We start from the raw sequence: 25180 nt of genomic DNA, 5'->3' as shown, positions 1-25180 counted from the left end.
GTCTAAGGGAGTTGTGTAGGAGTCTACGCTGGCATGAGGCACGTGCTAAAGGCCCAGGGAATGCATAAGATGGTGCTCCACCCTACTGTCATTTACACCTTCTTATATCTTGTATGTAAGTTATACCAGTTGAAACTCCCTTACACATTGGTAGCAGCTGGTAAGTGGTCTAAGAGAAACAAACAGTGGAAGCGGGGGTGTCTTTATTTATAAATCAACCCTGATTTTGGCCCTGGTCGGAAATTCTCCAACAAACATTTTTCCTTTGGAAAATGCCAATTTACTGAAAGCAGAACATTTTTCAGAAGTGTGTTGATTTTGACAACATTTCATTCAGGAAAAAAACCCAGAATGGAATGTTCCCATTTTCTATTTTGAAACAACCTTTTGTTTCAATTGTTTAACATTTTACCAAAATGGAACACTTTGATTGATCCAAAATGATTTCACACACCCCCTCGCCCCTGAATTTCAGTTTGTGGGAAATTTCAGTATTCGTTTGTGATCTGTTTCAGACCCATTTTTGGGAGGAAGTTTTGGAATTTCTTGCAAAATGGAAAATCCCGCTCTAGTGTGCAGTCTATAACCCCCTTCTTATTCACCCCACAGACAGCCTGGACTAGTATCAGTTTTTAAACTTCAAAAAGTGTTGGCCACGCTAATTAATAGGAAATACTTGCAGCTTTAAATAAAGCTCAGTAAACATGGACCAGAGGATCACTTGGGTTTCAAAATCATGTACTTAAACTCACTTCCTTACCAGCCTCGTTACCAATGTTTTAGGACCAATAAAAATGAAAGAATGTTACTTTTTGCATTTCAGGCAGCTTAGACAATGAGACTAGTCAGTTGCACCTCTTGGTTTTCATGCACTAGGCCAGCGCTATGTTGTCTGGGATGCAAACACTGCAGAGGACTCTTTAAATCCATGCACCACCAATAGCAAAGCTGTTTCCAGAGAGGTTTTAAAAGCACTGTTAATGAAAAACTTCTGGTTATTATTAGGTTAGAAGTTAGAACTTCCACCTGTTAGAAAACAAGAGATTGGCTGTCCCTTCTGAGATGTAACATCTGCTGGGCATGTTCTTCACATCAAGACCTCATTTTACCATCTAGGTCCATGTCTTTCCTGATGATGCCATCAGAAATGGGATACATGAAGTATTAGGTTAGTAGGTTACAGAAACCTTGGTTTGGGGCCTAAATTATCTGATTACCGCATTTAGAGTCAACCAGCCTATTGGAGAAAATGCCGATTAATGATACCTACAGCCCTATTAATTTGACAGGTTTGGGGGACATCAAAAACTGGATAAAAAGAAGTAGGTCCAGGTATTTGAGAAGCAACTGGAAAATGATTCCTGGGGAGACCTAACAGTTCTGTTTAGGAGAGGCTTTGGTTTAAAGCAAATGGGAATTGGATGAGTTAGGCTGGAGCAGATATTTTTGGGCATTCACATGTATAAACATCAGCCTCCTTTACATGGTCCACAGCTTCTGGATATATAAAGTGCTGCAGCTGTGAAATGTCTTTTTCTCATCTCCAGCTAGCAAGAGGACACTGCCCCCTCCTGTCTGATTCAGACTGCTGCCTGGAGGTGGCAAGTGTGCAAATTGCCATGGCTTGTAGCCGAAATGCTCTGTAGATGCTGCCCACTTTTATTATAATTAGTGTAGAACGCAGTAATCCATCCACACAACAACATAGGCCATGGAGAGCCCATCCGCCCAGTGCTCCACTCTCTGCACTGACTTAGCATTCAATACATGGCTGAATTCAACCTGAATTTAGGCCCCAAACCTTGGTTTGGGTATCAACCTTTACCTTCAAAATCCCTCCATCAGACTGGTTCAAGTTCCAGTAGCTGAGCATTGCCCTACATGATCATCACCTCCCCCCGTCCCCATGGCAGCAAGTAAGAAAGCCATGGGTGCAGAAGATAGAGTTTTCCCACCAACAGGCCCTGAGTAGAGCAACCCCCACCCCCACCCCCACCCCCCCATACCAGTAAGAATGCAAGTGTTGTATATGCAGGATGCAGGGATCAATGCTCATTAAAGACAAACTTTGTACATTCCTTGTATTAACACTGAATAGTTTGCATTATGCATGTGTGATCCTTGACTTTTGATGATAGAGGCCAGCCCGCCGTGGCTAGATATGCTGCAGAAAGAGGCAGCTCCTATGCAGGCAGGCGGAATGTCACAGACAGCATATCAAAGGAGCGGGAGCCTCCTGAAGTCTTGATACAGATGGAGCACGATCTCACACCAGAAATCTCACAGACAGGATATGTATGTATCCAGCTGACCTCACATTCCTAATCCTATGAGATTTATGTAAAATAAAATCACTTACCTTTGCAGCGCCTCCCCTTTTGTTCGGTGGCAGTTGTTTATGTTCTCAGAGAGCAAGCTCCTAGTGGGGATGGACTGTTGGCTCTGTCTCTTTTGGGACCAGGACATGGTTCCGGATGCTGTTTCCAGCACAGCAGTGAGGATGGTGTCACCTTCACCCAGGCATCAGCTCTGCTTCTTTCTAAAACCTTTCAATAAAATGTGAAATGACTTTTTGTGCTGGGGAAAGCTGTCAGACTGACTGCTATGGAGCGCGGGTCCTTCATGTCCACAGAGCCAACAGGGCATGTGCAGCACGAAGACATGCTTGCTCCATGACATCCCCCACCAACACACCCAACTCTGAATGGAAGGGACCCCCTTTAAGGGTGAGAGTGGGTTGCAGGCTGTATGGCCCATTCAGTCCTCGGGCTCTCTGCGGAAAATGCTGACAAGCGGACCAATGATAGAGCTCTTTCTGGGACGTGGGCCCCTTCCCACCTACAACTGGACTCCGACCGACCAGCCTAATTCACACTGTTTTGCATGAGCGACATGTGACTGCTTTTCAGACAGTTAAAATAAAAACCTTCCATCTTTCGAGCAGGTTCCCACCTTTTCCCTATCCAGAGACTGAAGCTCTAGTGATTAACAGGCAGTGCCATCTGCTGGTGCTATGTGGTGTTGAAACTCATCTTTGCCCGCAAACGGTGATGCTGGGGGTGGGGAGATAGGAGTTAAAATGAATGGGAGCATGGACTAGCACAGCTCCGGCTCTTATCCCTGGCTTGGGAAAGTCACATTGCCCCACAGTTCCACCCACCCCATTGCCTTGTACAGTCAGAGCTAAGGGTCCTGTTTCAATCCACATTAATGGCCTTTCAGAGTCCATTTCTCTACTTTAACCACTGGATGTGGGAGCACAGTCACAAAGTTTGGACTCTTTAGGCTTGATTTTCTACCCGCTTACATTGGTGTAAACTCAGGGGGGTGGGGGAGGTTTCCACTGATTTCAATGGAGTCACTCCCAATTTACACCAGCAAGAGACCAGAATCTGACCCTTTCGCTGGGTATTTTGGCTGCCTGAGGCTACATGCTATTAAATAAGTGATAGCAATGGGGTTGTGCCAAATATTGGATCAATCTCATCTCTCATTTTTATTAGGCGCAGGGCCGCCCAGAAGATTCAGGGGGCCTGGGGTCTTCTGCGGAGAGTCCTTCATTCTGGGTGTGTTCAGCGGCACTGAAGGACCCGCTGCTGAAGTGCTGCTGAAAACTCTCATGGGGGCCCCTGAAAACTCTCGTGGGGGCCCCTGTGGGGCCCAGGGCCTGGGGAAAATTGCCCCACTTGCCCCCCTGGGCAGCCCTGATTAGGTGAGCAGCCCAATGCCAATATGTGTGTGTTTCATTTTAAACGCCGCAGGGAGCCATTTATGGGGCTGAAATTGTGGGAGGTCATGGAACTTTTAGTTGCTGGAAGGTGAAAATAGTATTACAGAACAAGCCTTAGCATCATTTTGGTAAAAGTAAATGGCTCTGAGGAAATAAAAATAAAAAAGAAAAGTCTCAAAAAATCAATCACAAACCCCAGTTTTGGTTTATTCTGGTTCCTGTAGAATTCAAATGGTGTGGTCACATTTTTATGAGCCTTCATGGAGACGGGCAATACACCCCCTCCCACAAGGCTCGATCGCACATACACCAGCCATCCCCCTTGATGAGGATAAACTCTCTTATTACCCATAAGGGATATTGTTCAAATCTGTCTCTTTCATGGGCACCAATGACAGGATCTATAGTTTGCTCCGAGTCAGCTGCACCTGTCTGGGGCTTCACATCTAGCACAGGGATAGGAGAGTACCGGTGCCTTCAGGGGGTATTTTAATTTATTATGTAATTTGGTCTCCAGGAACTATGCATGTCACTTCCCATTTGTCAGCCATTAACCTGGCATCATATTGAACAAAAAAAAAAAAAAAAGAGAGAGAATCAGAAGAATCAGCACTGGACTCTTAGATCATCATTTCCAACTCCCATCTCCCCCAATGCACTTGAATGAGACTGAGGTTTCAAGTGAAGCTCAGAGGAACCTCAGCTAAGTGACTGAAAACTAGCTGTAGCTCACGAAAGCTCATGCTCAAATAAATTGGTTAGTCTCTAAGGTGCCACAAGTACTCCTTTTCTTTTTGCGAATACAGACTAACACGGCTGTTCCTCTGAAACCTGAAAACTAAGTGACAGTCAACTTCTTTGGCTCAAGTTTGCTCCGTGCTTTGGGACGCCTTCCATCCTCAAACTCCAAGTGAAACTTGGAAGGCGGGAACATGAGCAGACAAAGAAAAGAAAAAAGTTTCTGTAGCAATCCCTGTGAATCAGAACTCCCAGTGTTCCACCCACCTCTGCTAAGGAACAAGTGGAGGAGTCTGCCTGCGCTGCCTTTGATATGGTAATGAGAACCTAATGTTAACCTCGGGAAATAGACAGTCTTCTTAAAGATATAGAGGACCGTTGTCTGGTATGAATCCAGGCCAAACAACAGTGATCTAAACTTACTTGATATTTTTTAATGGTTTGGTCACTCACGGGTGTGTTAGTTTCAGTCCAATTCTTAACTCAACCCCCCTCATGCTTAACACCAATTGGACCCTGGTATTGCTGACTCAGCAGAGATGCCTAAAAGCGATTGGAGAGTGAGTGCCCGTCACTGCCATAGCAGTGTCCCTATGGCCCAGGGCTGAAGCACATTGTGTGGGTGTGTAAGCTTGCACTATTCATGTAGAACTCGTTCTGCGGATAAGCCATGATTTCGGTCTCCAGCGCTGTCTAGCTGTCAATGTTTATGAGCACAAAGACAAAAACGCATTAGCAGCAGTGCAATAATGTGAACAATTTTATGAAAATAGATTGAATTTCCTCCCTAGGTTGCCAGGATTCAAAGCAATCGCTGACAAAAGCAAATTTGTTGGTTCTTTCATCTGGGTACTTTATTTACATAAACTTTCACCTTCCAACTCACCCTGGGTTCCCCTCCTTGACCTGCTCCTCGGATCCGACCAATTCCAGCTCTTTAGCCACTTGCTATAAGATGGGCCCCACCTCTGTGTCTTGTCTATATGAAGGTATTTATATGGATCTAATTCTTGTAGCAGAGAGTGCCTCCCAGTCTGTAATGTAGTTATCCTCACAACGCCCTCGTGAGACAGGCAGTGCTATTACCGCCATTTTACAGACGGAAAATTCTGGCACAGACGGGCGAAGGCCGGATCAAAGGAATGTAGATGCTTTCATGGGGAATCGGGCACCTAAATCCTTTTGAAGATCTGGGCCTACCCAAGATCACAGAGTTTGTAGCAGAGCGGGGAACTGAACCCCGCTGTCCCAAAGCTCAGTTAGTGCCCCAGCCATGGGACCATCCTTCCTCTTTTCCTTAGACCATCAGGTGCGACATACAATGTACATTGGTTAAATTTTTAAGCCCCATTTTACACTGTTAAAGGTTTATCAGCTCAGCTACACCTCCGGGGAAGAAAGTCACTACTAACAAGACGCAGGTGGAAAATGTCTGCTCTCGAGGCATAAATCAGGACCAAGGGAAAATGGAGTGGGAGGCACCTGCATGTCCTCCAGCACTGAGGCCCCTCTATAGGCTTTGGTTTTTGCATTTTATTCACCCCCCCCTTGCTACATCCTCTCAAGAATAGCAGGATTTTCATCACAGAATGATTGTCTTCCTACCCCTTCCCTAAGTAGGATTATCCTGCAGCACTGTTTTCCAGTAGAAACAGGCTCAAATGACACAACATCTTGATCCAGATAAGGGAATATGCACACCCCAGAATGCAGGGGTGCAATCTTGGCATGAGTGACTTAGTCAAAGGCAAAGCTCTCATTCATTTCAATGGAGCTGGGTTTTCACCCCAGGGTTCTTGGGCTCTGAGGTTGCTGTCCGGTGCATCAGAGAGATACTAAATTTGGAGCTGTGGTTGGATTTGCCATCCCTGCTGTGTAGGGATATTTAGATCCAGGATTTTGGGTTTCGTTAAGGCTGGGGTGGGATGGGACTGGACCTTGCTTCTTCCCTGTTGGCATTTCTCAGACATCCTTCTCCCATAACAGACAGAAGGATGAGTCAATATAGGTCTATATGATAGATTTTATAAAATCATGACGTGTGGAGAAAGTAAAGAAGGAAGTGTTATTTACTCCTTCTCATAACACAAGAGCTAGGGGTCACCCAATGAAATTAATAGGCATCAGTTTTAAAACAAACAAAAGGAAGTGTTTCTTCACACAGCGCACAGTCAACCTATGGAATTCTTTGCCAGAGGATGTTGAGAAGGCCAAGACTATAACAGGGTTCAAAAAAGAACTAGATAAGTTCATGGAGGATAGGTCCATCAATGGCTACTAGCCAAGATGGGCAGGGATGAAGCTTCTGTTTGACAGAAGCTGGGAATGGACAATGGGATGGATCACTTGATGATTACCTATTCATTCCCTCTCGGGCACCTGGCATTGGCCACTGTCAGAAGACAGGATACTGGGCTAGGTGGACCTTTGGTCTGACCCAGTATGGCCGTTCTCATGTTCAATAGCTCTTTCACTTTACTACCACTAAACCCAGCAGGACATGGAGTTGACTCCAGCTCTACATTCTACCCTAGCAGACTTAGCCTTACATAGCTTGGTGACTTGCAAATTTCTGCTCTTGGGCACTGGAGAAGAGTGGCTCACCAGTCAGCATACCACCCCATGGCTGGGCATGGCATGGCATGGCAGGGCCTTCCCCCTCAGATGTCTCTCTATAGTAATTCAGACCCTGCAGTGGGTCTGGTTCTTTTAGTGACTCGGCCCTGCCATCAGGTCATAAACAGCCTTGCCTCTTAAGTGGTATCAGTGTCCCAAACAAGTAGCATCCAATGCAATATGAGTCATCAGTTCTATGCTCTCTGCCCCCGCCCCTCCAAGCTCTACTTCAACCCCACTCTTCCTTCAGAGTGGTAGCTGCCCAGGTTTTTCCCCCACTGGGTCTGAGATGGTATTGAGTCTAACACCCTTCCAGGGGTAACAGAGTGGGTTAATTGAGCTCTCAGGCTCCCATTAGCCCCTTGGCTACAATCATGGGATTTGTACACCCCCATCACAGGCATCTGCATGCCTCCAATTGAGAGGAAAGGACAGCAATGCACGCTCCCAGGCAGAACTGGATTTTACATGACTGATGAAATGGCTCGTTAGCCTTGCACTCCACAGATTTGGGGGGAAATAAAACAAAAGTGACCAACAGATTTAGCAGCTGTTTAACTGGCACCCTGATAGCTGGCACAGAGATGATTTCCAGAGGACAGACTCTAGACGCAATGCTTTTCAGACCTAAACGTGGCATAGCTAGTCCATTTAATTCCACCCCCCCCCCCCCCCAGTGCTGTCTGCAATCTACTTTCAGCAATTCTGGGGGACTCAAGATGTGCCGTAGTAAGCCCTGTGCTCCAGACTGGCAGCCGTGGAGCTGAAGGCCTCAGAAAAACAGCTCCAGCAGAGACAGAGCTTCCTCCATACTGCACTGGCAGTAAGTCCCAACCTTATCCAGGAGACTGGACAGGACCAGGTCTAGAGCCAGGAGAGAGCGGTAAGGAGCCCAGACACTACAGGGGTGGGCGTGGCGTACATACGTAGGTGGATGAGCTTATAGTGCCTGACCAATAAATCCTTGCCTATTAGTGCCAGTTTGCGGTGGTGGTTTTTGGAACATGGAGCCTGGCCCTTTGAGATCTGTACTGAGGTCATTAGACATTGACCAGAGATGGAAAGGGTCACTTACAGCTAACCTGGGCTTGATTTGAACTAGAGATCTGTCGGAGAGGGCAGGCTCCATGTCCCGTTGCCACTTCCCAAGACATCCATCTCCTTGTTAAGAAAGGCCGGTTTGTCTCTTGTGCCAGCACCATTTGGTATAGGAAAAGTTTGCGGGGGTGGGTCATCAGGGAGCCAGTTATGTCCTCCCACCCCAGCATCAGTTAGATCAGTCTAGGGGCAGTGCACCATACCCCTGCTGTGCATTGCAGCAGTAGAGCACTTCTTCCCTATCTCCTCTCCTTCTGCTATCTTGGGACAGCAACTAGCTCTGCCCAGAGAATTCTCAGCTGGGCAGTTGTGGCCAGATTCCAGCTTCTCTTGCATGTAGCTGAATTTCAGTGCAATTTCTCAGCTGAGTGTCCCAGCACAATGTGTTCCTGGGAGCCTGCAAGAACCAGGACAATTGTTTAACTGACACATTCCTGTTCCTAAAAAGTCTACCTCCATTAAACAGCTACACTCCTATTACACCAGGTGGCATGCAAGCTTGTGGCCTTCCACAGCCTCAGCAACCACTGGGAACATTCCCAGCAGTTCTTCAAGCAACTTGGGACTTAAGGGAACCGTTTCAAGAATTTATTTCCAGGCCGTGCAGCAAAATCTAACATTTATAAATGCACGAAAGAATCCCCTGCCCCAGCAGCAGCACATAAATGACTAAAGAGGACATAAAATACACAGTAAAAATACATGACTATTTCAAAACTACCATAGACTGATGAATGTTTCCAGCTAACTCATTCATACATAGTTCAAATAAATAACTGTCAAAAGGAAATTATATTCCCGGGGGGGGGGTGAGAGTGGCGGGGAAGGGAACATGTTTCCCTCACCAATGAGGCAGTAGTGCCAACTGAATATATGTTGATTAGAGGTAAAATTCACCCAGCACAAAGATTAAGCACTCCTGAAGTCACTGGTTTTAAGGCCAGAAGGCACCAATAGATCATCTAGTGTGACCTTCTGTGCAATACAGGCCAGAGAATTTCATCCAGTTATTTCTAATAGCCCTATAACATATGTTTGACTAAAGCATATTTTCCGGAAAGGCACCAGTTCCCTAACAGGAGGGTTCAAGTGGCATATAGACCTTGTGATGGTCCTCTGCACATGCGTGAATTTCACCCTCGAAGAATAGCAATACTTACCAGTGTACAAGCATTAATTCTTACAACATTTGTGGAGTAGTGGTGTAACTACAATCCACACCCACACAATTTTGATTAATACTGTAGTATTTATGCTAGGTGCTCTACATTTAGCCTTCCCTTTCTGCAGATGGGGAAATAGAGTCAGACAGGCTAAGTGATGTGGCCAGGGCTAAAGAGGAAAGACCATTGCAGGGTTGGGATTGGGACTTGGAAGTGCTGGCTGATAGGTCTGTGTATTGAATGCTATGTCGTATCGCTCTCTGGAGTCCCAGAGACAGAGTGTGAGTTGAAGAGGTAGAGGACACCATTTTGAACACTGTCTGGGCTAAATCACTCTGTGTGACTTCCACCCCAAGCACAAGCCTATGCACCAATCCACTTTTCTTAGGGCTTACATGGGATTTATGTGGTGCATACACCTTGTACTGGTATAGGACAAATTTCTGCCTCAGTGACGGCCACTAGTACAACTGGAAAAAAGAGGAATGCTACCAGGGAACAAAATGCAATGTATTCCCATGGTGAAGTTCTGGCTTTTACTACAGGAACTGGTGATCCCCTAGGGCACTTGAGGTTTCTGAAGAGTCAAGGATGATTTCTGCCCTTAGCATGTGTGTCTGTCTCTCTCCCCATCCCCAAGCTGACAGGAGCTGTGGATGCACCTCAGGAAAAGATTTGTCCCTAAGCCAGTTCTTTATAGATGGGAGGTTACTAGATGCAACAGACATTAATACTACCATGTGCCTGGCCTTTGGCACATGATGGCCTCTGCTATGACACAGAAACTATTGCTTGCAAGTGGAACTTATCCATCTCCTAATACATCCCTGGAGATAAAGACAGCAGAGCATTCAAATGTTAGCTTGGATTCTTCATCACTGGGCAGCCTAATGCTAGCTGTCAAGAGCTAGAAGACAGGTTTCATTTTGCAATCATGGTTCAGTCTCCTGCTATTAACCAGCAGCAGTGTAGTTCAGATTCGCCCCCGCAAACCACACCACATCCCTACAGACATCCTACAGTGACAAAGGATCTGAAAGATCAGATCAGCTGCATGGGGAGGACTAGGGAGGACCTTAAGCACATTCATTTATGAAATTAGAAGCACTAGCTGATTTCTAACATGGGCTCCCATCTCCTAAAGGGTAAGACTTTGTGGAGTTGGGGTTCCTTCTCAGACCCCACAAAAAGATCTGGGAACTGACTGTCCTAACTGCAGGATGGTAGACTGAAGAGAGCATGGGACTCCAAAGGACAGGCAGCTGGAACTACTGATCCGAGAACCTCAAGAGGTTTGAGTTAGGGTTTGCTCAGTTCCCAAAAGGTTAGGATGGCTGGAAGAATTTCAAAGGTACCCATCACTGGGCAGTCTCACCTCAATATAATCGAGTACCAGAGCATCCTCAAAAGGAGCACAACTCTATTCTCTCCAAACCTCCCAGGTTAGCAGATTCTAGTCTGAGATTTTGGTTATGTTACTGCTTGTGGGTGGGTCAGCAATGACTTATGTCATAAGGCTGGCTGGGGACGTGGAGTGAAGTGCAGACCTGGTTGTCTGGCTCACTGCCCCCCAGAATGGACCCAGCTGAAGGGTCCTGTTCTCTGCACCTACAAGCTCTGTTTTAGACCGTGTTCCTGTCATCTATGTCAAGGTTCTTTCCCCACTCTGAACTCTAGGGTACAGATGTGGGGACCTGCATGAAAAACCCCCTAAGCTTATTTTTACCAGCTTAGGTTAAAACTTCCCCAAGGTACCAACTATTTTACCTTTTGCCCTTGGACTTTATTGCAGCCACCACCAAGTGTCTAACAAATATATAACAGGGAAAGAGCCTGCTTGGAAACGTCTTTTCCCCAAAAATCCTCCCAAACCCTATACCCCCTTTCCTGGGGAAGGCTTGATAAAAATCCTCAATTTGCATAGGTGAACACAGACCCAAACCCTTGGATCTTAAGAACAATGAAAAAGCAATCAGGTTCTAAAAAGAAGAATTTTAATTGAAGAAAAAATAAAAGAATCACCTCTGTAAAATCAGGATGGTAAATACCTTACAGGATAATCAGATTCAAAACATAGAGAATCCCTTTAGGCAAAAAGACACAAAAACAGGAATATACATTCCATTCAGCACATCTTATTTTATCAGCCATTTAAACAACACAGAATCTAACGCATATCTAACTAGAAAAGGAGTACTTGTGGCACCTTAGAGACTAACCAATTTATTTGAGCATAAGCTTTCGTGAGCTACAGCAAAGTGAGCTGTAGCTCACGAAAGCTTATGCTCAAATAAATTGGTTAGTCTCTAAAGTGCCACAAGTCCTCCTTTTCTTTTTGCAAATACAGACTAACATGGCTGTTACTCTGAAACATATCTAACTAGATTACTTACTAAGTTCTAAGACTCCATTCCTTTTCTGTTCCTGCAAAAGCATCACACAGACAGAGAGAGCCTCTGTTTCTCCCCTCCTCCAGCTTTGAAAGTATCTTGTCTCCTCATTGGTCATTTTGCCAGCGAGGTTATCCTAGCTTCTTAACCCTTTACAGGTAAAAGGGTTTTTCCTCTGGCCAGGAAGGATTTTAAAGGTGTTTACCCTTCCCTTTATATTTATGACAACTTGAGAATAGGCTTTTCCAGCACAGTCATTTCTGGTCCTGGCTGGAGGCAGATGCTGCTGAAAAGTGTAAGTAACAATGAAAGGAAAGCAAACGGTATAGAAACATAGAAAAAGCTCAGCTCCAGAAATAAGCAGGCATTCAAGGAACTGGAGGGAGTTACTCCTCTACCCCTGAAATCAGTGTTCCCATCCCTGGTGAAGACCTAGGTCAACCTCTTGAGTGCTCAGCAGTGAACACGCTACACCAGGGAGACTGCCCATCTCTATCAGAAGAGCAGAGCGTTCTGTGGAGAAGCCGAACCCTAGACCATAGGACCCTGTACCATGGGCAGCCTGCTCCTGAGCACCCCCTCATGGCCAGAGGTCACTCTACAGCGCCCTCCCTCATTTCCCCCCTTTTCAGGGCTCCTTTAAGAGCTCACACTTCAAAGGTAACTCAAACCAGCCCCACAAGGGGACCCGTTTATTTACATCTCAGGTACATACTGGCCCTCCAGACTCCAACCCTAGTTTAGTCTCTCTCCCAGTAATCCAAAATAACACAAAATCTTTCAAACATAGAATACAAACTCACACAGCTGTCAACCCAGTTTCTTCTTGGCACAGCCCCACCTCCCTGAGGGACTGTCTCTCTCCTTCCTAGCATTTCCTTCACCAGAAATTGTTCTCTTCACAGGTCTTTCCAGTCTCTCTCTGTTTGGATAGGTTCTCTCCCCTGGTTTCCCTGCCGGGAGAGTATTCCTCACTCTCTCCTGCTTCCTGGCACTTTCCTTCAGCTGATTCCAACACTTTCTTGTTCCCTGTAGCACCTACCAACATTACTGAAGTATCTCTCCCACCCCACCCCACATCTCCTGGGCGGGGGGCACGCTTTCTTTTTATATTGGAATCTCCTGATTCATCTCAGGTGGGGCTCATTCTGGAATCAGGGTTGGCTTAGACCTAGGCTTTCCTGTCCATGGGGCAAGCCACCCTGTTCCAGACCCAGTGTCACCCTGAAGAAAGCAGGTATAGCTGCTCTGGAATTTTATATGGCTGCAGCCACGTTCCCAGGTGGGCAGCTAAGCCGTCTTTTCTACAGCCACTGCAGTGTCAAGTAAACAGATGGGAACCCAGAATTGGGGCCACTTCCTTTATATTCTAGCTCTCCATGTTGAGTCCAGTCTAGGCAGAGGTTTCATTTGATTGTGTCACCCTGAGACATTAGAGTGGGGTTCAGATGAGCTAGCCTGGCCAGAAATGTTCAGCTGACAAAAGCTCAGGACAGCCCCTGTCATGCTGGCCAGGAAGAAGCTGCTCGAGGCTGAGAAGCCCAGCGGGAGATGAGCTCAGTGGAGGAGGTATCTGACTTTGCTTGATCACTGAGGCCTGGGTCATTCAGCTCTCTGTGCTGACTCAGTTTTCTTTTGATGGATATTAGGATCTGCATAAGCTTAAAGGGGCTGAGGAGGGGAAGTGTCTGTGCTTTCTGCCTCTGACCTCAGATGGAGACAGCCGGTTCGGGTTAAGGCAATCTGACAGCCCAGGTTCAACGCAGCTTGGATCCTCCATGACTCCACCCCTGTGCTGTGTCCCTGTCCCCCCACCTGGATTGGCATGGATCCCCACTCCCCTTCCACAGAAGTGTGGGAATCTCTTTTTCCTCCCTAGGACCAGCTGCAGGGGTCTCTTCTCCCTGCTGGAGAGACAGGTGTTGTAGCATAGAAAATCCCAGGGTTAACCTCAGCAGCTGGAATGTATCTGCTTGGAAGCATAGGCCAGGCCTTGTATGCTCTTCTCTTGCCCCACAGAGTCCATTGCTGGGATGGTGATTGCTAGGGCCCCCAAGAGCAGTGAGACTTGGAGTTAACATCCCACTGAGCTGCATGGGGTAGTGCACACCTCTAAGAACTACTGTTTCAGGCGGTCTTCACACTCTGGCAAATATCCCAGATTTGGACTATACTTTCAAGCTTTTTCTTGCACCCACATGTGTGAAACTCACTTCTGAGATCCTGCTTTCATCACATGACTCCAAGAGCTGGGCCCCTAATCACAGGTCTCTAGTGCCTATACCTTGATCTAACCCTTGGAGATGGTATTTCATTCTAAAGAAATTTAATACAGACACCTTCTATATGAAAAGAACTGAATCCAAAACTCATCTGTTGGAAGGCTAAGTGGGCTGATGTAGGCGTGATGGAGGGAAATAGAGGCAATGAAATATTAGGACTTTTCATGTCTCCAACAGAATTTAGCCTTTATTAAAAGGAGAAAAATACTATGATATTCTGTAGAAGTATTTCTAATGCACAATAGTAAAACCAATTCTAAACTTAATCTAACTATATATAACACTCCCATTCATGCTGGCATATAGATGGAAATAAGCATTGTAAGATGTATTATTTATCAATAGTAGCATATTCATATTGCTCTAGGCAGACAAAGGGGGTGTGTGGCAAACAGGCACAGAGACATGAAATGATTTGCCCAAGGTCACACAGCAGATCAGTGGCAAAGTCAGGAATACAATTTAGGTTTTCTGATGCATAGGCCAATAGTCGATTCGCTAGGCCTACAATAGCCTCTGATCACTGCTGTGGGAATATGTAGCACTTTAATAAGAAGAGTCTTCTCTCCCTCCAAATAAAATTCAGAGAGTCTGCTGAAGCCAGGACTCCAAAATGTCAAATGATGCAATGCAGTGAGAAGGTGAATTCTGATAGATCTGTGCAGCAAAGCACATTTTTATGAACTTCGCTGCGTCTTCATTGCCATCTACCTTGGCCAGGATCCAGGTCTGTTGATGATGCCAGCATGCCTGGGTCCCTGCTTCCCAGCACATCTGTACATCTTGTTCTCGGCATATTTGCATCTGCAGCGCCAGCTGACCTTGTAACAGTCTCGGCGGAGGAAGACTGCAGCTTGAAAGCCTCTCCTCCCACACATAGATATGTCATAGCTGCACTTGGAATGTTTTCCCTCTGTTCAGTCTGCAGTGAGATGACATCCAATAACTCTGGGAATGTTCTCCCTATCCCTCGTACAGAGTAATCCTGAAGGCAATTACAGACCTATCCAGCAATCCCCCAATATGAATTTATAAGTGTAAAATTACAGTCATTGTCTGGCTCAGGCAATAAGGACAAAACGTCCTGTGGGTTCCAGCCTTCCCATTTCTACCTCCTCCACATTCCCAATACTCTGGGAGCAAAGGGGCTTTCCCCATCACTTTTTTCATTGCCTATCTGCACAGGATGGAATTAGTCATGCATTTGCTATGGGGCTGAGCTGCCAATAGTGTATTGCTTGCGTAATATGTTTGTAAAGTCGTGCTTTGCATCTGCCTCTACTGGTACACATAGGATGACAGCCTCCTACTGTTACTGCCTGCTTAGGGGATTACCCTTTTTGCTCAAATGGTAGAGTTCTGTGCTTTGGGATCAAAGATCTCAAGTTCATTCAGTGTATCTAAGTGATTTATCTGGCTAGAGCTGAGTGAATAACTGATTTTGAATTCAGCAGCTGAATCGAAAAATCTGGAAAAAAAATCCATTTTGATTCAAACCCAAACAATTTTTTTTCTAAATTTTTCATTGAATCAAAAAAAAAAAAAAAAAGAAGAAGAAGAAGAAGAAGAAGAAAAAAAAAGGTCTTTGAATCAACTGAAATGTTTCAGGTCAACTCAAAACAAAAATTTTGGGGGTTTTCTGTATGTTTCTAGTGAACCAAAATGTTTCAGTCAAGTCATTATGGTTTTTTTTCCCCCTAGTATTTCATTTTCATTTGAAAAATTTTCAGGTGTTTTTCACCCCCTTTTGCGGGGGTGTGACTGTGTTTAAATTGGCCAAATTTGAAAACAAAATACTGTTTTGAAATGAAAAGCCAAAATGAAACGTTGAGACGTCTTGATTGTTCAGGTTTTTCTGTTTAAAACTATTTGTCGCATTTGACCCAAATTCATGAACAGTTTTGGAACTCCCAAAAATACATTTTCAGCTAAATTTCTATTTGCCTCCACAAATGCATCCAGCCTCCATCACTGTAGTATCAGAGCACTGCACAATCTTTAATTTATCTAACTACATAACATCCCTGTGCAGTAGAGAACTCTGCAGCCTCAGAAACTCAGTCCAGACAATTCCTGTAACATAACTGTTTGAACAGAGGTCATTTGGATTGTGGGCTGCTGGCTGGAGGGACTGTCTCCAGAAGTCAATAACCTGGAAGATGCTTAATGGTGACATCCTATTAGTATACCAGCTGGGTAGTGTACAAGCGTCCCCAGGGAATCCTGAAGCTTTCAAAAGGGCTGAGGAGGAATCAGTTGTGGGGAAGTGCCAGGAGAAAGATTTGCTTTTGGGGAACATTTTTTAAATAGGCCAGCACCTAAGTGATCACTGCACAATTTGGGCAGGCACTTGCTATGTTCAGAAATCCAGCTTTGCATGTGCGATGTGCCATGCAATGGTGCCAATAAGCACTTATTTGGATGTGCAGCAGCATCAAAGAAGCACGGAGCTTGGAGCAATAAATCCCCTACATGGTGTTGTAGGCAAGGAGTCACTGGGGAAGCTTGTCCAGCACTTGCTTAGTTCAAGGCTGCTCTGCTCTTGGTTTAGCCCACCTCTCTCCTTTTGGGGGCTAGCATAACTCTCACCTGTTCTGAACATGGAAGTTTAACAGAAGCAGAATGGACAAAAAGTTGGCCGAGACAACATGGCCTCGCTGATGTGTCCCCCCTAGCCCCCAAGATTCTGTATGTCACAAGATCTCGAGGGATTGTTGAGCTGTGTCGTCATCTCAGCACTTAAATTGCCCCAGGGTACGATCTTTCCACACTAAAAATACCACTGAAACCTTGTAGAATGAATGTAGGCCTACACAAAGGAAACTGATGCATTCACTCTGGCAACTCTCATATACCTTGTCATGCCAAGACAGCTATTGAAACTGAATTACTGTACTACCAGAATGGCTATGAATTTGATGTATGATTATATATCAGTGACTTACCCATCTGTGCCAAGAAAATTCCTTTGTATACTTGGGCCAGATTCCCATCTCATTTAAACCATTTTCAATCAGGGATTACTCTCCTGAACTCAGTGGAGTTACCCCCGATTTACACTGGCGTAACAAAGATCAGTGTTTGAACTGCATCCTCCTCCCAGTCTTAAAGCTTTAAATCAGAGACAAAGAAGCAAATGTAACTCACTGGTAAGTGTGTGGGAGAAGTTCCACATGGATCCCAAACCAGAGCCAATAAGTCTGACAAAGCTATAGAAACTGACTCTTTAGGTCAAGCTGTTGCAGTTTACACTTTCAGATGGGGAGAGCCCTGGTTCAATCCCCAGCATGTCAACCAAAGATGATGAGTGTCACACAAGCTTTCATTATGTGTGCTTCAACTTTTGGCAATGTCTTACTATCTTCTCAACACCTCCCACCTTATGCATGAAATTCAAAAGTCTATTGCAAAACGGACACTTTTTTTTCTGGCATTTCTTTGTTTTGGGCCATTTAATGACCCCAAAATGTTTTCCCTCCCTTCCTCTCTCCCAACATTTTTGCAAAATGGTCATTTTCCCATTAAAAGCACTCAGCCTATCCAACTCTGCATGTTGGCAGGGGTAAAGGATTTGGGCACAAAAGGAAATTTTGAATATCACATTTTTGACTTGAGAAACTCTTCCAAATTTCAAACCAAAACCATGAAGTTTGGGTGTGTTTTTTGTCATCAGAGTGGACAATTTGCGAAAATGCAAACCTCTGAGGCTGAGGATTTCAACTTTTTGGTTTGAACTTCCCCCCACCCGTATAGTGCTGGCAAACAATCACCTCTAGTGGTCCCTGCTTTAACCAGCAGAGGGGGCTTGCGTGCCATGCTCATTTCATGCTATCCTGAACACCTCCTGAAAACAAACACACACATCTTATTCCAGTGTTGTAGAGGGGGGGCTTTAAAAAAAAGGGTGAAGCACTAGCTAGAAGCCTTATTGAAAAAGGATATTTACCCATGTACCACATATGGATATTTTACATAGTTTTGTGCATGGAGCAGACTTTGGATGTATGTAGAAACAAATCCGATGAAGGATCTGATGCTGTGCATTTACCTCATTCTACAGCAGCATGGACTGCTGCACTAAGTAAATACATTCTGGCATATATTGTCCACAAGATGGGCACTCAGGTAGGTAGAGACAATCTCTTTTTGAGGATGATCACTCCTTCCTCATGGTGGCAGCTCCGTTCCGCAGGTGCCATGGAAAGACACCTGTGAGTGTGTGAAACAGAACTTTCACAGGAGTCTGATGCAGACTGTGGAACTCCCTGCCACAAGAGATAAGAATGACCATCTGTCTCATGGCAGTCAGCACTCAGGCCCCAATTCAGCATGGTACTTATGCATGCTGAAGTCCCAGTGAAGTTGGGCCCCCTTTGTATTAGGCACAGCACAAACATATAGTAAGGGACAGCTCCTGTCCCAAAGATTACGGTCTAAGTAGACAAGGGGTGAGAGGGGTGACAGAGGCATATAGACTTATTCCAGGTCACCCAGCAGGTGAGTAAAAGGACTCAGATTTTCTGACTGCCAGGATGGTGCTCTATCTCCTGGGCCACACTGACTCCAACAATAGAGATGGTCAGGAATTTTCTGCCAGAATAATTTTCCAATGGAAAATGCCCTTTCACAAAAATCAAAATTTGCTGTGGGAAAATTTTAAATTTTGTTTTAAAATGTTGACTTTCCATCAGGCAAATTGAAATGATGGCTTCCTGACTTGGCTGGAAAGCACTTGTCCTTCAGGCAGAAAGGGAAATTGACAAAAACCTGCCAGGAGGGCTGCCAAGACTAAGTGCCCGGATCCTCTGCCCAGGCTAAGTGCCCAGATCCTCTGCCCTCCCTGGCTCTCAGCCTCCCCTACAGCTCCAGTGACAAACAGACAGAGATCCCATGTGCCCAGCCTCTCTACCTTCCCCCAGCTCCGGGGCAAGAGAGGCTGAGAACCTTTCTGCTTATCCACCTCCCAGGCAGGGAGCCGCTCTGCCTCTCTGGTTTCTGGAGCTGGAGGTGAGGCAAGGAGGTTGAGTGCCTCTCTTGCAAATGGGCTTGAAGGCTCTTGTCAAGTTCACCATCTACCAGCATGCAGCTAGGAAGCTGAAAAATTCCATTTCAGTTCTCCCAAGATGGAGTTTTCACTGAAACCCCTTCCTGCTAAAAGTTCACACTTGTGACTTTTCATCCTGTTTTGGGAGACATTTTTTTTCCTCAAAAACATGATTTGTTTTGGTCGAAAGGGATTTCCCTTTTCCAGCTAGTTCTATTCATTAACCACTCTCTTTTTACAACACATTTACAGAGTCTAATGTCCATGAAGCCACATCAAGTCTTCCATCTTTTCTCCAGTGCTGATGAAAGGTTGTTGCAGAACAGCTGGTATTTCTCTTTGCCTGATTGTTTATTACCAGATGTGATCATACCTGCCATCCAACCTGTTCTTACTGCCTTCCCTACCGGAGCTTTTTCACACGCTCACTCAGCTGTAACACAATCATTCTTTGAGTGGTCATTTCTAATGTCTGTGACCTTCAGAAATAAGGTCGATACAAAAGATACCAAACTGGCCACTTCCCATGATTTTTGCAGAACCCTCTGTTAAACACACAAGTTACTATGCAGCATGTATCAGAAATATCTGCAACTTTCAGCTCAGAAAATAGTGGGATATTTCAAATCAAGGCTTTATTTGATGCGAATAATATCACACAAAAATATGATGTATTTTTAAAGTGTAACTAATTACACTTATTAATTAACAAGACTAATTTTCAGTGAGTCCTGCTGCCCTTGGAATTTATGGCAAAGCTACCACCTAAAGTCTATTATTCCATGAATTACTTGTTAGTAGTACTATTATGATTTAACATTTATATTAAAGTACTGCCTAAATGTCACAAGCAGGTCGGGCCTCATGGTTCTGTGTGCTATACCAATGTATAATCAATGACAGCCGCTTCCCAAGAGAGCTTGCAATCTGAAAGGCAAAGCGGAAGAGCTAGGTGGGCACGCACAGGCAGGCTGAGGAGCAGGGTAGAGAAGGTAACAGAATAGGAGATATGGAATTCCTAGCCATTCAGTAGCAGTAGCCATTCCTAGCCTATTTGTAGGCTGGCCGTGCTACCTCTGGTATAGGGTGACCAGATGTCCCAATTTTATAGGGACAGTCCTGATATTCGGGAGCGGTGTCTTATATAGGCGCCTATTATCCCCCACCCCCGTCCTGATTTTTCACACTGGCTTCCTGGTCACCCGACCCTGATACCACATTCCCACCACCGAGAAATAATTAGATTGCACTTTGTACAACTTGAGGGCTGCTGCTCTCTTCTGTGCTCAACTGCTGCTCACCGTGGGCTCAATCCAGCCCATGACAAGCAAAGGGGTGGGGAGCTTTCCATTGGCTTCAGTGGGAGTTGGATAGGGTCCCAAGTGATACTGGGCAAGACACTGATAACATGCTTTTCAGCTCCCCCACAAATTGCATGGGAGAGCAGGGGTGGGATTGGCTTCGTGGAGCCGGGATTTCAACCCAAGCCTTTCATCTTTCTTTGGCCTTCTGTGGCTCCCTGCAAAACAAGAATAATGACATTCCCCCACCTCCTTGGGGCATGGAGGAGTTTCATTTATTAATGCTGAGAAAGTGCTTTGAGATCCTCAAAAGAAAGGCCCTGTGAGAAGCATAATGTAGCAATGCACCCTGGGGACGGATTCTGTTCTATTAATGCTGTTTCTAGGCAACTGGGATGTTGTCCAAAGTAAAAATAATAATAATACTGCTAATAACGCCCCATCTCCCCAAACTCTGGGTCTAACAGCACAGAAGATGCAGCCACTCTACGAAAGCTAGCAGGACAACAGGCAGAGAATGGAATGACTCCCCAAAGTAAGAGCTGGTGAAAAAGGAAGGTCAAAATGGTCAACAGTGGGCTGAGCTGAAAATAGAGGCTTTCAAGACAAAAACAGACACACCTGGGGGCATCCGCAGGGAGGTGAACCCCTGATTCAAAAGGCGCCACCCTGAATTTGATCCACTCAGAATTTCCAGATGAGCAACCATGACAATCCAGCCTATTGTCAGCTGCTTTGAAAGAATTGTAAAGTGACAGGTGGCTGCAGCGAGACAAATAATGCTTTGCACTGAACTTAGGTAGAGCTTTTTATTCCCAGCTCTGCAAGCACTTTGAAAAAGTGGGTTATGATCTCAAGTTTACAGATGGGGAAACTGAGGCACAGAGCAGTAACGTGACTTGATCAAGCTCAGTGACACAGCCAGGAATAGATTCATCCTTAGATTTATAAAGCCAGATGGGGACCATTGTGATGATCTGGTCTGACCTCCTGCATAAACACAGGCCATAGGACTTACTGACTCTTACTGCTGAATACTACTGAGTTTAGATTAGATGCTTCTTATACCATCTACTATGACTTAAACTTCTGCTAGTTATCTAAATCTATTCCTCTTTGTCTGTGTGTGGGTAGATGAGAAGGCAGTGGAGGGGAAGAGAGGAGAGGGAGAAAAACGCAGCGTCTGAGATGAAACAAGCCCTTCCTTTGGGGCTTGGTGTCACTTTAATCTGTCTCAGCTGAGGAGGTTTGTTATGGGATGGTATGTACTGTAAGGAACAGATGCTTTGTACTTGTATCAAATTATAATTAAGATGCCTGGTCACTGGGCTGTAACTCATTGCTGACTTTAAGCCCTTCAAAAAGAAATGAAGGATGTGAACTCCTGTGTCTCTCACAGAAGCCTGACTTGACCAGAGGCAGGGCCGGCTCTACAGTTTTTGCCACCCCAAGCAGTGAAAAAAAACTACTGCCACAGTCGGCAAAAGGAAGAAGCTGCCACCGATTTGCTGCTGCGGCCAACAAAGGGGAGAAGCTGCGGCCGAATTGCCGCCGCGGCCAGAGGAACTGCCGTCCCTTTCTCACTGGCGCCCCACGCACCTGCTTGGAACGCTGGGGCCCGGAGCCGGCCCTGACCAGAGATGAACCCATATCAAAACCTAACCTCAGAACTTCAGCTGGTGTAAAGTGGAGCTGTGTCGAGTTACACTAGTGGGAGATCTGGACTGTACAGTCTAAACACCCCCAAATGTCATGGTTGGCTCATTTCTTCAGCTATCAAACCAAAAATCACGGCTCCAAACACCTATGTTGGAGAAGGCTGGAGTCAGATCTAAACTCTGTGGGTTTGTAAGATCAGCCCTAGGCGTGGCAGCCTTGGACACATGGGACACCTGCGGCCCAGAGTCTGTATCGCTTTGCTTAGGACTGAACTGGGGAAGTAGCAAGGCTGTGCGGCTGATGTGTCCACACCTGTCAATATAAGGAAATCCCAGTCGCTGCCAATGAAAGGCTACAGAAGAAGCATCGTACTTTCCCCTTCCTCTTGCCTCCTACTGTATGCTTATCTTAGCCCACAGAATGAAGACTGTACTGTCCGATAATTAGAATAGGGGAAGGGGATTCAGGACTCCTGGGTTTCATTTCCCTGTTCTGCCATGGACTCTTTGCCAATCCCCTCTGCTACCAGGTCCTGCCACAGGTTGCAATCAGCTGTGCTGCTCACTGCTCTGATTCAGACTTATTGCTCCATCACCCTGTTAGGGCTGGATCACCTGGAGCCAAGTGTTATTCATTAATCCACCCAGCTTACAGTGAGTGGAAGGAGGAACTGCTCTTGGCACGGACCATCAGTGCCCTACATTTTCTGGTGAACCAAGTAATACTCTGGCAGTCACCTTCCCTGCCCCTCTCATTTTGTAACAATCCTTGGTCACTGATCTGGCCAAAGCTGCTAAACTCGACGAAAGTAATGAGCTTTACTCCTTCCAGTGAGAATTTGGCTTTGTTTCCCCTGCCGTCCAAGTCACACAACAGACAACTTCTTCTCAATGTGGCATTTTCACTGCAGGTGTCTTACCCTGAGGGCTTGCTATGGGGGAAGTATTGGGCTATCCGGTTACAGGAAACCTTCCCCCACACAGCAATGTTCTTCTTGTCTGCAAGTATCTGCCCTGAGAGGTATCAGGAAGAATTTGCAGAGCACTGCATAAATGCATATCCTAAAGACACCTAGACACTAGAGAAGTCCCATTTTGTGGACTTCCAAATTCCCCTTCATGGGATTGTCCCCGACTGATGAGCCACCAACACCCTATCAATTCTCCTTCCAGCCTCTGCTACTTATGGTTGAGTTGGTGGCACATGTGAAATCTGCTGGTGGATCTCGATCTAGTTCCCAGTTGACAGGGGTCCACACTGAAAAGTCACCACCACCATAACTGGCATTAATTGGCTCCTCATCTGAAGAGAGGCCAAGGACTGACCAGATACGGCTGCCGCACTGTCCTATTATCCCAATATGCCTCAACCGCCAACTTGGAGAGTGATATTGGGATGAGTCAGGCACCGAGGCATTTTGGGATGAGAGAAGAGTTTAGTGGCCAGACATGGTCAGTCCTCAGATTCTTTGCTAAAAGGAAGCAAGTCTGGAGCTGAGGCTTTCCATGCTGTTCTATGGAGAAACAGAGGGTTCTGGTCTCAGGGACTGCCAATCGAGCACCTTTTGTTGGTATTACACTTCACTTGAAATTTCCTTCCTTTAAGGATTAATTAGGTGGCCCCAGCAGTGAAAGCACATGGCTTGAAATGTATCATGTGCTCGTATTGACTGTCTAGCCTGTGAAAAAGCACAGGACAACTGCAGATGACTCCACCACCTTGCTTGCTGGTGCTAGAATGCCAGTCAAAGGGGAAGAAGAAACAACTGGGACAACAGAACAGGCTATTGACTTAGGCTATTAAGCTTATGGGCCCATGAGAAAATACATGTGAGCTAGATGGGACCATGAGACAGCTGGTAGTTGATAGGGTTGCTGAAAAGACCACTCTGAATAATATCCCCAGAGTATTTGGCTTTCCTTTTGCATTGGGAAGACTGGGCTTTCTTCGAGAAATCCATCCCCTTCAGTCATCACAGGGCAGATGCCTCTCTCCAGGGCATCTGGAGCACCTTTCTGGAGCACGAGCACTCAAGGAGACCCACCTATTTAAAGAAACTGGGGAGGAGAGAAATGGGGGCTATTTGGAGCCCTGCCAGAGAATTTATTTACCTGCCTCAGAGGGGTGTTGGGAGGAGTAGCTAATGGATTGGCATGCTTTGAAGTTGAAAAGTGCTGCATAAAAGTGTTATTAGATCGATTATTAATGACTGAGCCAGTAAGACAAGGGGATGACCAATAAGAATGGTTAAGCCTTTATACTGGTGTTTTTCCCCTCTTCAGAACAGTTTGGGGCAGATGCTTCTTTCACTAAAGCGAGTGGCAAAACTCCCATTGGCTTCAACAGGAGTAGGATCTGGCCCTTTAAATCTGCAGTTCCATTATGTTGCTGTACATCTGCTGTTGGGAAATAGCCACCAAGCATGGATGCCGCACCACCACTCCATCAAAGAGTCATAACAGGAGGGGAAAGATCTTCTCCAGCATGACTGTCCAGACCTTGCAGGAGGCAAGGCTTGACGATGTCTCTGTTTGCTTGAAGCTCCGAGTTCCATTGACCCACGAATGATGGGTAACCTGAGTGTTCAGATGGGGAGCTTCTTCTTGGAGATCAGATTGCTGTCTAACCAGAAATTCTAACGGAGTCTGCAAGGCTTGGTCAGCTGCCAACCCCCAAGAGTGTTTCAGTTCCTTTAATCCATGTTAGGACCAAGGGGATTGGGAGCGCCTTAAACCAAAGCAATGAGAAACACTGAAGATGTACATTACTATGAGCTTCTGTGACTGTGTCTGCACCGCCTGGCAATGACAGCAACCGCCCAGTAATAATCAAACTCCCAGAGTCCTATCCCAGGATGCACTGGGCTCAATGTAAGGATGTGCTGGGGATGGCGTCTCCTTTGTTTGTCCCCAGGTCCTAGTCAGGGATCAGGAGGGGAGGGCAGAGATGTCCCCATAACTCCATAGATCAGATTATATGAACCATGCAGAGTGTGAGCAGCCCTGCCCAGAAAAGAGGCAGGTGTCAGGAGATCCCTGGCTATTCCTTAACCTGCTGAGCCCATAAGTAACATAGGTCACTTGATTCTAACAAGTGCTGAGCAATTTCCACTGTGACTACCCTGAGGGTGCAGGGGAGGGAGGCTTGCAGGGGGTGGCT

General features: G+C 45.9%; 1 protein-coding gene across 1 annotated transcript in view; it reads right to left on the bottom strand.

Moving 5' to 3' along the window:
* The window catches only part of KCNJ5 (potassium inwardly rectifying channel subfamily J member 5), a 244426-nt gene that overhangs the window by 182124 nt on the left and 37122 nt on the right, over positions 1–25180 (bottom strand). The window contains exon 3 of the mRNA XM_073321012.1: positions 2360–2546. The gene's annotated coding sequence lies outside the window, so the exon portion shown is untranslated. The remainder of the gene's footprint in view (positions 1–2359; positions 2547–25180) is intronic.

This window comes from Lepidochelys kempii, chromosome 22 (genome assembly GCF_965140265.1).
Source record: "Lepidochelys kempii isolate rLepKem1 chromosome 22, rLepKem1.hap2, whole genome shotgun sequence".
NCBI lineage: Eukaryota > Metazoa > Chordata > Testudines > Cheloniidae > Lepidochelys > Lepidochelys kempii.
Note: the sequence above shows the minus strand (reverse complement) of the source record. Positions and strands in the feature narration are given on the sequence as shown.